General features: G+C 44.5%; 2 long non-coding RNA genes across 2 annotated transcripts; both read left to right on the top strand.

Moving 5' to 3' along the window:
- Positions 1-439: 439 nt before the first annotated feature.
- Positions 440-5,061, top strand: LOC119020915. Its single transcript, XR_005075444.1, has 4 exons — positions 440-935; positions 1,064-1,153; positions 3,362-3,458; positions 3,809-5,061. It is a non-coding gene; the product is annotated as an uncharacterized LOC119020915 (long non-coding RNA).
- A 3,344-nt stretch (positions 5,062-8,405) lies between these two features.
- On the top strand, positions 8,406-11,229 carry LOC119020914. The gene is made up of 5 exons (XR_005075443.1): positions 8,406-8,567; positions 8,723-8,795; positions 9,164-9,232; positions 9,352-9,444; positions 10,833-11,229. It is a non-coding gene; the product is annotated as an uncharacterized LOC119020914 (long non-coding RNA).
- Positions 11,230-14,971: the final 3,742 nt, after the last annotated feature.

Raw genomic sequence — 14,971 nt, 5'->3', positions numbered from 1 at the left:
AAATCAAATTCAAACTCAAGAAGAAATCTATGAAACCAGAGAAACAAACATGTTTTTCTTCAGTGTCACATTCTGTTAAATCAAAACAAAACTCATACGGTCATATAAATCATCCCTTGTATAATTTAAATATGCAGATTCTAAAGAGTAGAAGTTCACCTGTTGGCCACTAGATGGCGACGTGGACTTCAAAATGTTTTTTTACTGTTGTCCTCACACACACACACACACAGGAAGTTACTCAAGCCGGCTATAATTTCATTGAGATGATCTGTTCCCTGTGTGTGTGTGTGTGTGTGTGTGTGTGTGTGTGTCAGAGCCACGCAAGGCTGAGCAGTCCAACATTATGGTCCACAGAGAGTTTGATGCTGGAAATATAATTATCTGTCTGGGGCGTAGTGCTGTGTGTGTGTGTGTGTGTGTGTGTGTGTGTGTGTCATGTTACGTCCTCATCATCATCATCTTCATCAGGGTCGTGATGGACGATCTCTGTCACCTCAGACGGGTCGTATTATTGATATTTATCTATCGGCGTCTTACTGAAATATAAGAACGATGATGTTTTCAACAAAATGTCGACGAACAAAGACGAATAAAATCACTCGTTAGACGTCATCAGAGAGTCGCTGTGTTGCATCCATGATTTCAACCGTTTGGTGCTTTTACTCCTCATTTTAATCAGACGTATACGAAGTCACTGTATGATCGAGGTATCAACGCAATTCTTTAGCTGTACGATAACAAATCAACTCTGACCAAGACGAGACAAAAGAAGAACCTGCCGTGGAGGGAAGCGAGCGAGAAAGTCAGACTACCTTGTAAGTTTTGGGAAAACGTTTCAGCGCAGCACATCTCTCAAAGCTCCACTCCAGCGATGACCTCCTTAGAGTTGTCTGCTTGTCGTCTGGCCGTCATTTCGAGTTCATTCTGATGTGGTACGCTAATTTTTTCTTCACGTTTTCTTCACTTCTGCCTCCTGCTGGTCTGGAGCGGTATTTCCTCCTCGGGGAACATTGGAGCCAGCTGATCGCACGCTTCATATGTAAAATATTTCATCTTCCAGGTAACGTGAGACTGTTCAACACGTCCTGATGTAGAAAGTTTCCCTCTGACGCGAAGAGAAGAAACTTCAGTCCCAGTCGCCAGCGTGTCGGTGAGTAAGACATCCTGAAAACTGTGAAAAAAAATATTTCAGGGAAAATTTGATGAAACATTCACGAACACGAGCCAAAAAACAAATCATGTGGGTTTTGGTGCCGGTCCAGGAAACCTTCCTGATACAGCGGGTTTCTCATGAACTCCGGTCCTCAGCTGACTGTGAACCTTCCACACCCGACGATCCGTTATCGTTAGTCTGACGCAGAAATATTCAAGAGTTCAGCTTTCATTTGATGTGAGAGTTACAGTTGCAGGATCACCTCGTCGTTGTTGTTGTGCCGGGATGTAAAGCTCCTCCACACCCAGCACATCTGCACATCTGCACATCTGAACATCTGCTTTTCAGGCGTCGTTGAGGTCGGGGAGGTCAAACTCGGCCCCCCTGCTGTGGAGGCTCACCTACATCTGGTGGCACTGTGGACGTGAAACCACCCGAATGGTTCAGAGATAAACCGTCAGGCTCAGGTTGTAATTTGACGACAGAAGAGTGTGAGGCTGAGGGGGCTCGGCTGGAGGATTTAAAGCTCCAGGGGTGGACTTGAGGTCGGAGATGTGTCGGGTGTAGAGTTAGGGTTGAGACTTAATTTGAGGTTGAGCGTGCAGGATTTAGACTTTAGGTCACGGTTGAAGCGAAGAGTTTAAATTGAGGTTTGAGGTTTTACGCTTATGTTGCAGTGATTCAGCTCAATAACACACGAAGAGACTCCTGAGACGTCGAGCTGCTCGTTTTTTTAAACGTTTGTGATTCATCTGGTGATTATCTCAGTTTTGCAGTTTTGAGCCGAATCGTCCCGAGAGGCAAATAATGTGAGCGGCAAGTCAGAGATGTTGCACCTCATCACAGAACATGTAGAACACGAGCAGCACCGGGCCCAGGTGGTCCCGGTCGGACTAACGACACAACTCCTGTGATGACCTGCAGGACGATGAGCAGCCGTAGAAACAGAACTCGCTTCCACCTGGTATCAACATCTAATTTGTGTCTGGATGTCTCATCTGGATCAGGAAATACGTTTGTGCAGATTTTGTTATTTGGGCAGAGCTGTGTTGGCGCCGGGACTTATGCTATGCTAACCGGCTGCATGTCTGGTGCTCAGTCGGGGTGATGAAACTCATTTTCTGACTCCAACCAGACAAAAACAAAGACGGCAGTTTCTCTTTTTTACTTGGAATAACAGGAAGAGGACGAGACTACAAATCCAACCAGCGATAACAGCTTCTGACCTTTTTACGACACTGTCGGGCACAATATCAGTTCCAGTTTTCCTTCAGTTCTTTCAGTTTGACAGTTGATTGTTCTGAGTTTCGTTCTGACCCGGTCGGACCTGCAGAGGTGTCAGCTGTCACACTGTGTGGATGTTTCCACTGAGGAGGCAACAGAAACAGACGAAGGACGAGAAGAACAACATCACTCCTTTATCATTTTATCATCATTTGTCATCATGCTGTGAATCACAAAACCTGGACAGTAACAACACCGAGGACACATCACCATATGACAGACACTTTCCTTTTAATCTCACACACACACACACACACACACACACACACACACACACACCAGCAGACACACACCCTGATATGGATGTGTTATCACATGAAGGAGACCTCTAACCAACAAAAACACACATTTAATATCATCAGAGACGTTTTCTGTTGAAATTCATGAGAATATCTGATATCTGAGGGTGTGTGTCTGCTGGTGTGTGTGTGTGTGTGTGTGTGTGTGTGTGTGTGTGTGTGTGTGTGTGTTGCTGAACTGAGTCTGTCTGGAAATGATTATAAAAACAAACTCTTCCTCCAGTTTTCTGTCTGCTGCGACGTTCAGTAATCAGATTTCTGCTCTGATCCGTGGAACATTAGATTTTAACCGACCAGAGAAATATGCTATTATGTTAGCATGCTAGCTAGCTCCCCCGCTAATGTAGGAGGAAAAGTGTTATCAGACAATCTACACGCTGAACTGCTGTCAGACTTGCATTATGCTGATGACTGTTTCAGAGGCTTGTTGTTGTAGAATAACATGTTTGTCTGTGTTCATGGTGCTGTTCCTGTGATCCGTCCAGATGTTTAAACATCATTAGTTTGTTTCTGTTGTCTTTTAAAAAACAACCGCCTGAAATAATCCTGAACAAACGTGTCCAGTAACTTCACAAATGTCCTTTTTTTTTGTTTGTTTTTACTGATGTTACGTCGCCGTCAGGTCAGAGGATGAGAGGACAAACAAAGTAAAAGGAAAACCAGCCCACCGGCACCAGCAGGACTTTATATCACCGGGCCTGAGTGTCGAGTTGGATCAGGTTTGGACCTCCACACACACACACACACACACATACACACACACACACACGCACACACACACACGGGGAGAAAGAGGACGACACCTGAGTGAAAACACAACACAAACACACCGACAACACCAGAACTGTAACACTGAAGCTGCGTGTTCTCGTCCAGGTTAAATATGGCCGACGTGCTACTGATGCTGCTCCGTCCTCGTCCATCTGGTCCACGACTAGATGGAACGCACCTCTGTGTTTCTACAGTGGACCAGAAGGGACAAACTAGAGCAGTGACTCCACACTTGGCCTTTAAGTTCAGATGGTCCCTGATGGAGCTGAGTGTGATGCTGCGTCCTCTTCATTTCCAGGCACCAGCTCCCAGTGCGAGTTTTCATTTCCTGTCATCGTGGTGGACTCCCATCAGGCATCGCTCCAGATTCCCGTTGTGCAACATTAAAAACACAAAAAACACACAGAACAGAATGACGGCAAATATTTAAGAAGGAACGCCAACAACGACTGCAGCCAAACACCGACAACCACCACGTCCCCTCGGAGCCTCTAACGTCCTGTACACACTCTCAGTTCATCAGAGCTCTGATGTCGCTGGGAAAGAACAACAAACATCTGGTGAAATGTTTCGGTGTTAGTTGGAAAAGGGCCGGAGTGAGTGAATTCCCCCTCGCTGAAGCCTCCGTCCAGCTTCCAGCAGGCTGATGTACTTACTGGCACAAGTGTGTAAACAGATGAGATAAGATATGATGTTACTGCGGAACAACTCCCACCTCTGATCGCACCGACCCGAGGATGTTCTGTCTTTCCTCGGAGCTTCTCCGCCCGCCATCAACCGGCTCGAGGTTTGTGGAGTTACATCGTCTGAGTGAGAGGAAACGAGTCCTGGATGAGTTTCTGTTGCTCAACAACCAAATTATGAAGTCAAACGAGGCGTGTCGGACGTGTCGAGTTTAATCTCAACTTTAAGTAGTTTTGACATCAAGTTGTGAAACACTGGAATTGTCCTTTAATGACCCTTTAAGTAGAAACAGTTCTGTTCTCACTGGTGCCTGTCTCATGTTTTTGTGTCCTGTTTTTGTTATTATGAAAGTCGTTCTCTTCATGTGCCATGTTTTGTTTCACTTCCTGTCTTTGTCTGTTTCCCGCCTCTGTGATTGTTGATTTATTTCACCTGCTTCTGATTATAAATGTTGGAACGGTCGTTTGGTGTGTTTTCCTCCTTCAGCTGCTGAATGTGTTCCTCAACACTTTACCGGTTAATACTTACTTTAGTTTATGTTTTCATGTATTTGCCTTGTATATTCAGCTCTGCTCATGATCAAATATCCCTGTTTGTTTCTTTCATCTTCCTGCCTGGAGCCTTACATTTGAGTCCTTTCTGCAAAAAAACAGACAGTTTGTAGATGCAAAAAGAACAAATAAAGGTAATATTTTCCAAAGGTTTTGAGCTTTGTAGGTTCATAAATAACAACAACAAATAAAACATAAAGAGCTCGAAGACAAGTGCAGATTGAAAGCATCCATATTCCATAAAGTCCAGTCCAAAACAATGGTTTTATTTATCTGTGTACAATGCTGACGGTTGTTTTAGCTTCTGATGAGGTGTGTTAGCATGTTAGCTAGTAAGGTGGCTAAAGCAGTGTTAGCATTATCAATATTTGGTAGGTAGCATTAGCAACATTATTTAAAATGTGCCTTTGAACTCTGGCTACCTGTCAAAGTTAACTAATGCTGCTAACGCTACCATTCAAAATGAGTTAATCTTGCTAATGCTACGTATAGAAGTCAACTAATGTTGCTAACGCTACTAATCAAAGTTAACCAATGTTGCTAATGCTACTTAGCAAAGTTATCTAATGTTGCCAGCAGCTCTGTTACAATGCTAACTAGCTAATGCTACAGGTGTAATATTTGAAGCTAAGGGGAATGTCAACAGTTTTGCACATATTTGATCATTAAAGATGAGAAATTCTGAACAAATTGAATCTTTGACTTCCGTCATGATTAAGCTTTAATTATCCTGTAGGAGAACATGAATGTCTGAACCAAAGTGTTGGACCGACCCGCTCCTGTAACACCGGTCATCTGTTTCATAGTGAATCTAAAAAAATCTGGATTCATGGAGAAAATCTGACTCCAGTCCAGTTCTGACCTGAGCTTTGAGCGACCCACGCAAAGATTCCTGAGGTTTTAAAGGGTTTACATACTTTCCCTTTATATCAGCTGTGTGTGTGTGTGTGTGTGTGTGTGTGTTGGCGCTGTTTTCATACACTTATCCACTGACTTCCTGTCTCTGGATTATGATGCCATCAGTGCGAGCCGCCGCTCTATCAGCTGGGATATACCAGCTACGGATGTTAGCTTTGGGATTTAGACACACACACACACACACACACACACACACACACACACACACACACACACCCTCTGGCTCTCTCTCTCTGTGGCTTGCTGGTAGAGAAAGGAAAAAGGCGTAGTCGGTGGTTCTGCTGACCAGATGTGATGTTTGGTTTGTGAATCAGAACTGAAAGTGGGCAACACTGAACCCGTTACACAGAGAAAACTCTTACATAAAAGTCTTAACTCGCTCCGTGTGTGTGTGTGTCTGTGCCAGTAATCGGTCAACTATCTGAACTCTGGGTGTGTCGGTTCTGTAGGCGGTGACCTGCCCCAAAAATAAGCACCAATTTGGGTCCAAAGAACGTCTAAACATGGAGGTTTAAAACCGGACAGTGGACAGATTCTGATGTCCGGGATGCAGATCGTCTCTCTGGAACGTAAATGATTGTGTTTCAGTGTGAAGCAGCTCAGAGCGACGCGAATAAACACAGTGATTAGATGATGTTAAACAACATGGAGATGAGCAGGTTCTGTACTGACAGGGTGTTTCTTCTGGTCGGGTACCAGCACAGCAAACTGAACATCTTTGTGTTCTGGATCTTTGGGAAACGCCTCAACGAGTTTCTGACATTTTATAAAACCAAACAACTAATTGATTCATTGAGGAAATTATCCACAGACGTCCCTGATTTACTGCGTCCTGAGGAAAAACACCCCAAAACCCCAAACATTAAGTTTTTACTGCTGTTATTAGTTTGTTTCTACCGTAAAATTCTGCTCAAAGGCACAAAAGTTCTGTGAATCAGCTGAGTCCGGTGTGTCTGATTGGCCTCAGTTTACTGCGACACCTCGTCCGTCCAACAGATCGACGCTTGAATCTCGATGTCACAGCTGATTTCATTCGGCCCGTCAGCCGGCGCTGAATTTTCTTTGGACCCTTTGAAACATGAAGTTGAAATCCTGACAGTCGAGTTATGGCAGTTTAAACCACAGATGAACCATAAATCTGATCTATACGGTACAAAAATGAATGTTTGGATAGAACACAGGGAACAGAAGTGGGCTAAAGTTCTGGACGTGGTGACTGAGCGATGAACTTCCTGTCCTGATTTCCTTTGCCAACCAGATGCAGACAGTTTTTCAGATAATGACCGTACTTCCCTCAGCTGGATTTGACTCATCGTGCCGTCTGAAGCTGCTTCACTTCCTCCGCAGCAAAATGGAAAAAAAAAAATCAAACGCGAACCAAAAAACGCACCAAAAAAAAAAAAAAAAAAAAAAAAAACACAGCCCGCCCGAACTTCTAGTTCCGATTGATCCAGGAGTGAGTCTGCCTCTGATCCACGCTGACTCACTCCGGTGCTGCTCAGGCTCATGGAAATATAACTTCCACAAAGAGAAGCAGCAGATGAATCATCACACAAAACTACTACTCAGCCTCGTGGAGCAGAGCGGTGGTTTGGCAAAGTCGAGCACATTTGTTAAAAACATTCCTTTGACTTTATTTTCCCTCCGTCAGTCAAAAAGTATGTTAACGAACCTGCAGCTCGGTCTCGGTGAAGCAGTGAAGCCACGACATAAATGCAGCTGGATGCATTTTTTTTGTTTTGTTTGCAGGTGGTTTAACATGAAGTCACTGCAGATCTGCAGCGCTGAGGGCTTTTTTATAAGAAGTGTGTGCAAAGTGAACAACATGGCAAAAACGTTGTAGCTCACTTTACTGTCTGCTAGCTAGTCGTGGAGATACGGGTCCTGTTGTGCACTTCGGACCTGATCTTGCTGTCGCCTCGGATCAGATGAACAAAATATCAGCTCCAGTTTCTGACAGTCAGGGAGACACACAGTCCTCCTGTTTCTCCCTCCTGCCGTCGTCCTTTAATTCGTCTATTTGTACGCGGCGTCTTTGAAAGTTACGTATTGTGGCCGAGGTACAATCACAACCTCGGATCGTTTCCCAGCCAGAGGCGATCGTGGAAAGACAAATTCAGACCGTTGATGTGTTTGATGAATGTTTTACAATGAGTTAAAGAAATCATATTATATTTTTGTTTCCTTTATTGAGTTATGAAGCATTTCTGTGCATGTAAAAGTTCTGCAAAGTGAAAAAGTTCAACGTCGAAGTGAGAAAACACTCCTTCACCGCCTGAAACAGCTGGTTTAGAGTCGAGCCTTTAATTCTGTGACTAACGTGTGTCCCTATGTAACAGGATTTTATAAATATACATAATTATGTATATATTATAAAACATAAAGCCTCCAGGCATCAGCAGACGTACAGCTGCTACTGCTGCAGCAGTTTTTTTTTGTTTTGTTTTTTTTTTAATTAAAGTATGTAAACTTATTCTACTAGGACCCCCAAATAAATATATGATCCTGAGATTTAGCATTAAACAATATCAAGATCATCCCAGCTCAGTGAAATAGAGAAACTTAAATGCAGAGGTTGATTTTTACAGGAAAGTTGGTGTAAAATTATTTCCTTTCTTGGTGTTCTGGGAGTTTATTTTGGTTATGTACAGAGTTTTTTTTTTTTGTTTTTTTTAAAGATGGCGGTGGCTGGTTAGCATGCTAACTGCCAGTAGAATAGCTGATAGCTAGCTAGCTCTTTGACGTAACGTCAACACTGCTGTCAATCATATAAGTACATTTTGTGTACTTGAGTGTTTTAAACTGTGATTCTGTCCGTTTCTCACATAATACACTTTTTTAAAAACACCTCTTTCAGCTCCAGTGATGACAAACTAAAGGATCCAAAGTTCTGCCGGATGTCAGGTAGTGTTACGTTGTGTTACGTTCACAGTCTCTCTGGTCCGGCTGTGAAAAATACTTGACGTGAGATTCAACGAGTCGACCAGAAACAAACCTGCAGACTGCTGATTCTGCGTTTTGTTGTCATAATATCACCACGAGCTGTTTTATATTTACAGATGAGGAATCGAGACTCATTCCTGACTCGTCCGGTTTGTTGTGGAGGAACTGAAGGCAGCAGACGGCGATGCGGTGAGTCAGTCCGACATCTACGGCTCTGACGGACGGATGTTCGGGATTTTCCAAAACATGCACGTTTAATTTTTCTTCTCTGGCATCGCTGAGCACTTCCCTCAGTCCTTAAATATCGAGGATTCAGTCTGTAGTGTCTGTCTGTCTGCGTCAGACTGCTGACGAATCTCTTTGTTGGAGTTAAATCTGAACCGTGTTACACAACAGGGTGTTTCCAGAAAAACATCCTCATCTCAGAGTCACTTTTCACCTCGTTAGAAAAACTGGAAGTCGATATTAAAGTTAAATGAACTCTGCATTTTAAAATCTTTCCACAAAGTTAGTAACGTTTCACAAATAGATGAAATAAGACGACTGCTCCCCAACAGACTCCCAAACTCAGTCTTCACAAAGGTGATCCATCCGTCCACCTGTCCATCCGTTCGTCACCTAACGTGGTACGTAATCTCTCTTCTGTGTTCTGGTTCTGTCTCTATGATGTCGTCTGACCCGATCATTTAAAACAAGTTCATGTCAGTGCTCCAAAGTGATATCTTCAATATCTTTTGTTCTTCAGTTTGTGTCGGATCATCAGCGTCATCTGATTATCGTCCTTGTGGAACAGAAGAAAATCTTCCCAAACCGGTCCATCAGAACTTCACCTAATGTGGTACGTTATCCCTCTACTGTGTTCTGGTTCTGTCTCTAATCTGTCAGTGGACCGTTATCAGGCCGATCAGTGTGATCAGTTAAAGAAGCTCATGTCAGTGATGGCAGTTTGGGTCGGATCATCCGCGTCATGTTATCATCATCCCTGCGAAACACCAGAACCAGAACTATCACCGCCTCCTATTTTATGAATTGACGCTCTTCCTCTTCCCTCCACCGACCTCTGACCTGCTTATTAGCAGGAATCTTAGGAGGTTTATTTAATAATGAACACAGAGCTGGATTTAACATTAATTACAGTCGAGGTGTGTGTGAGTGTGTGTGTGTGTGTGTGTGTGTGTGTGTCAGATCATCACTGTAAACAGGAAACTGTCCCTGACTGACCTCAGTGGTTAACCGTATAGGAAATATAGTCGAGCATGAAATATACAGTGTGTAGTTCGAGTGGCTGCGGCGACGTAAACCGCAGTTTCTCCCTTCGGTCTCGTCCTGTCGTAATAAGATGAAACGTCACAAATTCAACTCGTTAATCAATTAATAATTTTGTTTTTCCAAAACAAGAACAACATTTATATATGTTGGTTATAAGTTTCACAGTTGTGAAAGTACGCTGTGCACGTCTGATTGGTCAGTATGGAGTTAACAGCAGGATTCCCGTTAGCTTAGCTTAGCACAATGACTGGTATCAGGGGGAAACAGCTAGCCTGCCTCTGTCCATCACAAGTGAAACACACTGTCCAGCTCCTCTAAAGCTCGTTAATGATAAAATCATATCTTCTTCACTTATTGATTGACATGCAGGACTAGTTCTGGTTCTGGACCGGTAACTTCCGGTCTGGCAACTGGTCCCAGATCGACATGCGGGTTTTAAAGTCATGAGTTAAAACCAATAAGCACATTTCCTGAATTGTCCATCGTTACTTTACATTCTTGTGGTTCTGCCGTTCACGACCGTCAGGAGGTGACTGGGCCTGAAGTGCAGAGTCTGAATCACAGAACACTAAATGAGAGACAGCACTATGACACACTTCAGCTGTCCTGGTTCCAGTCTTCTGGATCTCTGCCCTCACTAGTTCTACTGTAGTTCTCCATGACGGCTGTTTAATAACCTGTTGGAGTCGATGATCTATTTGACGATGTAGTAACTGTTGACGATTAGCAGAGATGTCAAGTCCCAAATGAGCACATTTCTTCAAACGACGAGACAAAGTTTGGATCTGATGGATCATCGGTCCAACGCTCTGGATAAAACAACAAACCATCGTGGTGAAGGCCGGTTCCTGTTCTGGTGGGTCGTCAGGCTGATTGTCATGTAGCCTGATCTGGAATCAGTCTGCAGACGGACGTTGATGCTTCTTTTAATCTGCTGGTGACGATCTTAACTTGAAGGTTGCAACATCGAGTGCAGGCGACCCGAACAGCAAGGACGACTCAGCAGAACTGTGACAAAGACGTGAACTGTGTGTCGGCGATGACGCCAGAGGATCCAGTAGATCTACAGCTGCACCTTGTCCGACCTGGTTTGCTCCGGCACGGTACCGCTGATGGCTGACTGGTCGGTTCATGCACGAGCAAGTGTGGACACGAAGTATAATCATGTGTATCACAGAGAGCGAGGACGTCTACGACCAGAACAACATGAAATAAACCACATAAAAGTCAGTAAAGTCAAGTTCTCTGTGTTCTCCATTGTTCTGCGACCTGATGACGTACGTACGGGAGGTAACCGAGCTCGGGCCGGGTCGCGGTCAGAACACTGTGAGTTGCAGGTCAGCGGCTGGACTAAACACTGAATCATGTTGTTTGGTTAAAACTTTGCTGAACCCAAACGAACTAAATTACAATTTACAGAAGAGAAACCAAAAGTTTCCAAAGACACCAAAAAATAAATGTTGACGAAGCAGAATTCTGCACAGACGAGTTCAAACTTTCTGTTTCTTTATCGTCTTCTTTCTTTCTCATCACAATGCTGTGCTGATACTTCGGTCAGGTTCAGGAGAACATCAGTTCAAACATCTGGACGTGTGTTGTTTGTGTGTGTGTGTGTGTGTGTGTGTGAGAGAGAGAGAGTAACAGCTGTCTGAGCTTCATTTCATTCTCTCAGAGAATTTTGGACCAGTTGTGAATTTCTGTGTGTACATTGTGCGTTTGTCTGCATGCATATGAGTTGAAAGTAGAGTGTGTGTGTGTGTGTGTGTGTGTGTGTGTGTGGGAGGGAAAGAAAGATCCAGAGATGTGAACCTCGTCTTTAAATCCCTCCAGCTGAAACGCTCCCAGCGTTCTTTTTTTTTTTCCTCCCCTCCACACTTCGCTCCACGTGCCGTGTGGACGCCACGTCAGCTGTGTCAGCTGACTCTGCACACCGTGTGTGTGTGTGTGTGTGTGTGTGTGTGTGTGTGTGTGTTTAAAGAGCTCTGTATAAGGCCGACTCAGCACCAGGGAGCAGTCCGAGTCCAGATTTCATCATCTGGATTTGGATGCAGATGTGGGCGTAATATCTCAGTGAAGCTCAAAGCGTCTCTTCAGCTGCGGTCGGCTGCGTGTTTCACTTCACAGCCTCGGTGGTTTCCTGCTGTAAATACCTTGGAATCAAATAAAAGTCGTAGTCACCAACTTGGACGACGATCTCGCTGCAGAACTGAACTCAGATGCGTTCAGTGACAGCAGAGCTCCCTCGCCTGAGATGAGAACTCGTATCGATAAGATGATCAGGATGTTTCAGTCAGTCTGAGCAGGCGATCGATCGATTGTCACACTGAACGTTTGCTACGCTGTAATCAGAGTTTGTAAAAGTAAATGTGAGGAGATAAATGCACAGGATGGAGAGTCAGTTACTGTGTGAGCTGCTGTGATGTTTTTGCTCACATTTCACAAAGATTTAGGACTTTTTCTGCACATTTCTATCCCATCAGAATCTGTGTCAGTGAGCTGCTTCTTCACCTGACAGGTGACGCTGATTGAACAGGCTGATTGGTGCACAGGTGTGTTTTAGACTGGTCACAATCAAGAGGCCACTCAACATGAAAAAGCCTCTGAACTGTGCAGCAGGACGACAGAGACAGATTTGTTTTGTTAGATACTAACAGAGACAAGAGATCAGATCCTGACTGGTTCTCCTGAGGGTTGATTGCAGCCTGCAGGTTCTTGTAGGTTCTTGTTTATTAGCAGGAAGTGGAACCTGGTGACGTAAACGTTTGATCCAGAATATCAGCAGTGGCCGAGCTGCCTGTTAAGTTTGCAGGAATTGTGTGCAGATCGTTGCAAAACATGAGGCGATGGCTGCAGACGACCTGATGTCGCTACGCATTCAAATTTCTGTCGATTAAAGGCTCCTGTGTCCAATCCAATCACCACGCGACGCTCTGTTCACAACCCCAACAAGAAATATTGTTGAGTGCAGAAACTTTCAGATCAATTTCAGGAGTTGGGAGTAAAATGCATCTTTAAAATACCAAATGAAGATAAAGTGTGTTAACGTGGATCTGGAGTTTCTGAAAGTGTAGCTCGAAAGTCAAGCTGACATTATCCTGAACTTTGAGTTACTGGTGAGGATCTTTATTAATAACCTACAAAAGGTGTTTAAGTATCAGGAGGCAGATGATTGACCAGCGGAGGCAGATATCAGGTGCGTATCTAAAGAGCAGAGTCAGGTGTTCCAGCCTGTGACGAACCCTGACAAATCTTTTTTTATTTTTGTTTTTGTTATTTTGGTCTCCGGAGTGTCGAGGCAGCGAGCCGCAGCCAACACATTCCTGCCCGAAATAGAGCGAGTGTTGGGTTTCAACGACCCGACCCACTCAGCTGCGTTACACAGATCGTATCCTCGGCGATGACATAGTAGCACATTTATTCTCGGAGCGGGCCAGAACGCCCCGCCAGCGAAGGCACGCCACGGCCGCCTGCACGGCGGGCGGCGGCCAGCTGCTCCCGGGCCAACCAGCGGTGGGATCACCTCCGCTGAGACACGAGACGAAGACGACTTCACATCCGCATCGAATCTAAATCCTACATGATTATTATTATTTTTTTTATTTATTTAAAGACGTTTGTTGATTCTTTAAATATTTCCCACAAGGGGCAACGTTCCCTCCACAGTGGATGTGATTTGCAGCAAGGTTGCATATAAAACCTGACAAATATGGAAAGAGTTCTGGCTCGGTGTCACTCTGCAAACACTTTGTCACATCGCCTGAAGAGAGAGAGAGAGAGAGAGAGAGAGGGGGGAGAAAAAACTCCCGCCAGCCAGCTGTCCAAGAAGAGAGCTGCTGCTTTTGATTCCCAGAAGCTCACCCAGTGAACCTGAAGGAGGAGGAGGAGGAGGAGGAGGAGGAGGTGGGTCGTCAGGTTCTTGGGTTCAGTCCCGGTCGTGAAGAGAGAGAGAGAACAGCGGGGGAATGTGTGTGTGTGTGTGTGTGTGTGTGTGTGTGTGTGTGTGTGTGTGTGTGTGTGTGAAGCAGCAACAGGCTGCCAAATATGGCGAAGGAGGAAAGAGAGCGAGCGAGTGTGTGTCCTCGAAAAGTTGTTCTGGTTCTTTATTGGTATCAGATGACATGTTTCGGACACGCTGCATGCTTTCATCCGAGCACAAAACTGAAAAACAAAAAAAAAACAGACTCGCATCCAAATCAGATTTCTGTCGGACTCTCGGGACAGTGAAGTGGTCGTCTGGTCTGAGGTCGGGACGGAGATGAAGTTCACACGTTCCTGACGGCTGTCCTAAAATAACTCCAACGGGTTTCACACAAACGTCCAGCGTTGCATCACAGCAGTTTGTGAAGTTTCGTGCACGTTGACGCTCATTTTATCATTTTATTATTTCATTGTTTGAGTGAATGAAACACAACTTGTATTTATTTTACGCTGGAGTCCCTGGAAGGTGGTTGGGCGGACGTATGAAGCAACAAGTTTAACAGTTAACACATCGTCATGAAATGTGATCTGTAGGATTCACTTTGCTGGAAGCAGCTCGTTAGTTTATGTTAGCGGACTTGATTTCTAACAAGCTCAGAAGGAAGCGTGTGATTACATCGTCACAGACTTAAGAGACGGCTCGCATCATAGAATATGAGCCATTTGGTCTGATAACACTTGGAAAGTCTAGACGAACCTCACGATTGAATTCTTTTATCCGCGGCTCGGTCGGTTGAAGTCTCTAGTGCGCACGACACGGAAGACCCGGGTAGTTTCATGCTAGGAAGTCGAGCTTTCCTGGTTTTAAAGCGCCACTGAGCTGAGCCTCTGAAGCTCTAAGCTTGAATTATCAACTTCTGGGAATTCCTTATCAACTAAACATACAGATAATGTTGTACCAGCTCCAACCTCATACAATAATATTTTGTCAGTATATCACAAACTGCAGTATTGCTAGCAGGAGCTATTAGCATTAGCGGGAGTATTTGTGTTTTAGCATATCAAGCTATCGACTTTGTCTCCCAACAAAACTTCCTCCAGCGATTTTATTGAGTCTGTCATTTGTTTTCTGGAGCTTGTCGGCGCACAAACGAAGCACAAATGTTTTCTTGGATACT

Source organism: Acanthopagrus latus, chromosome 6 (assembly GCF_904848185.1).
Source record: "Acanthopagrus latus isolate v.2019 chromosome 6, fAcaLat1.1, whole genome shotgun sequence".
Classification (NCBI taxonomy): Eukaryota; Metazoa; Chordata; class Actinopteri; order Spariformes; family Sparidae; genus Acanthopagrus; species Acanthopagrus latus.
This window is presented reverse-complemented; position numbering and strand designations above follow the sequence as displayed.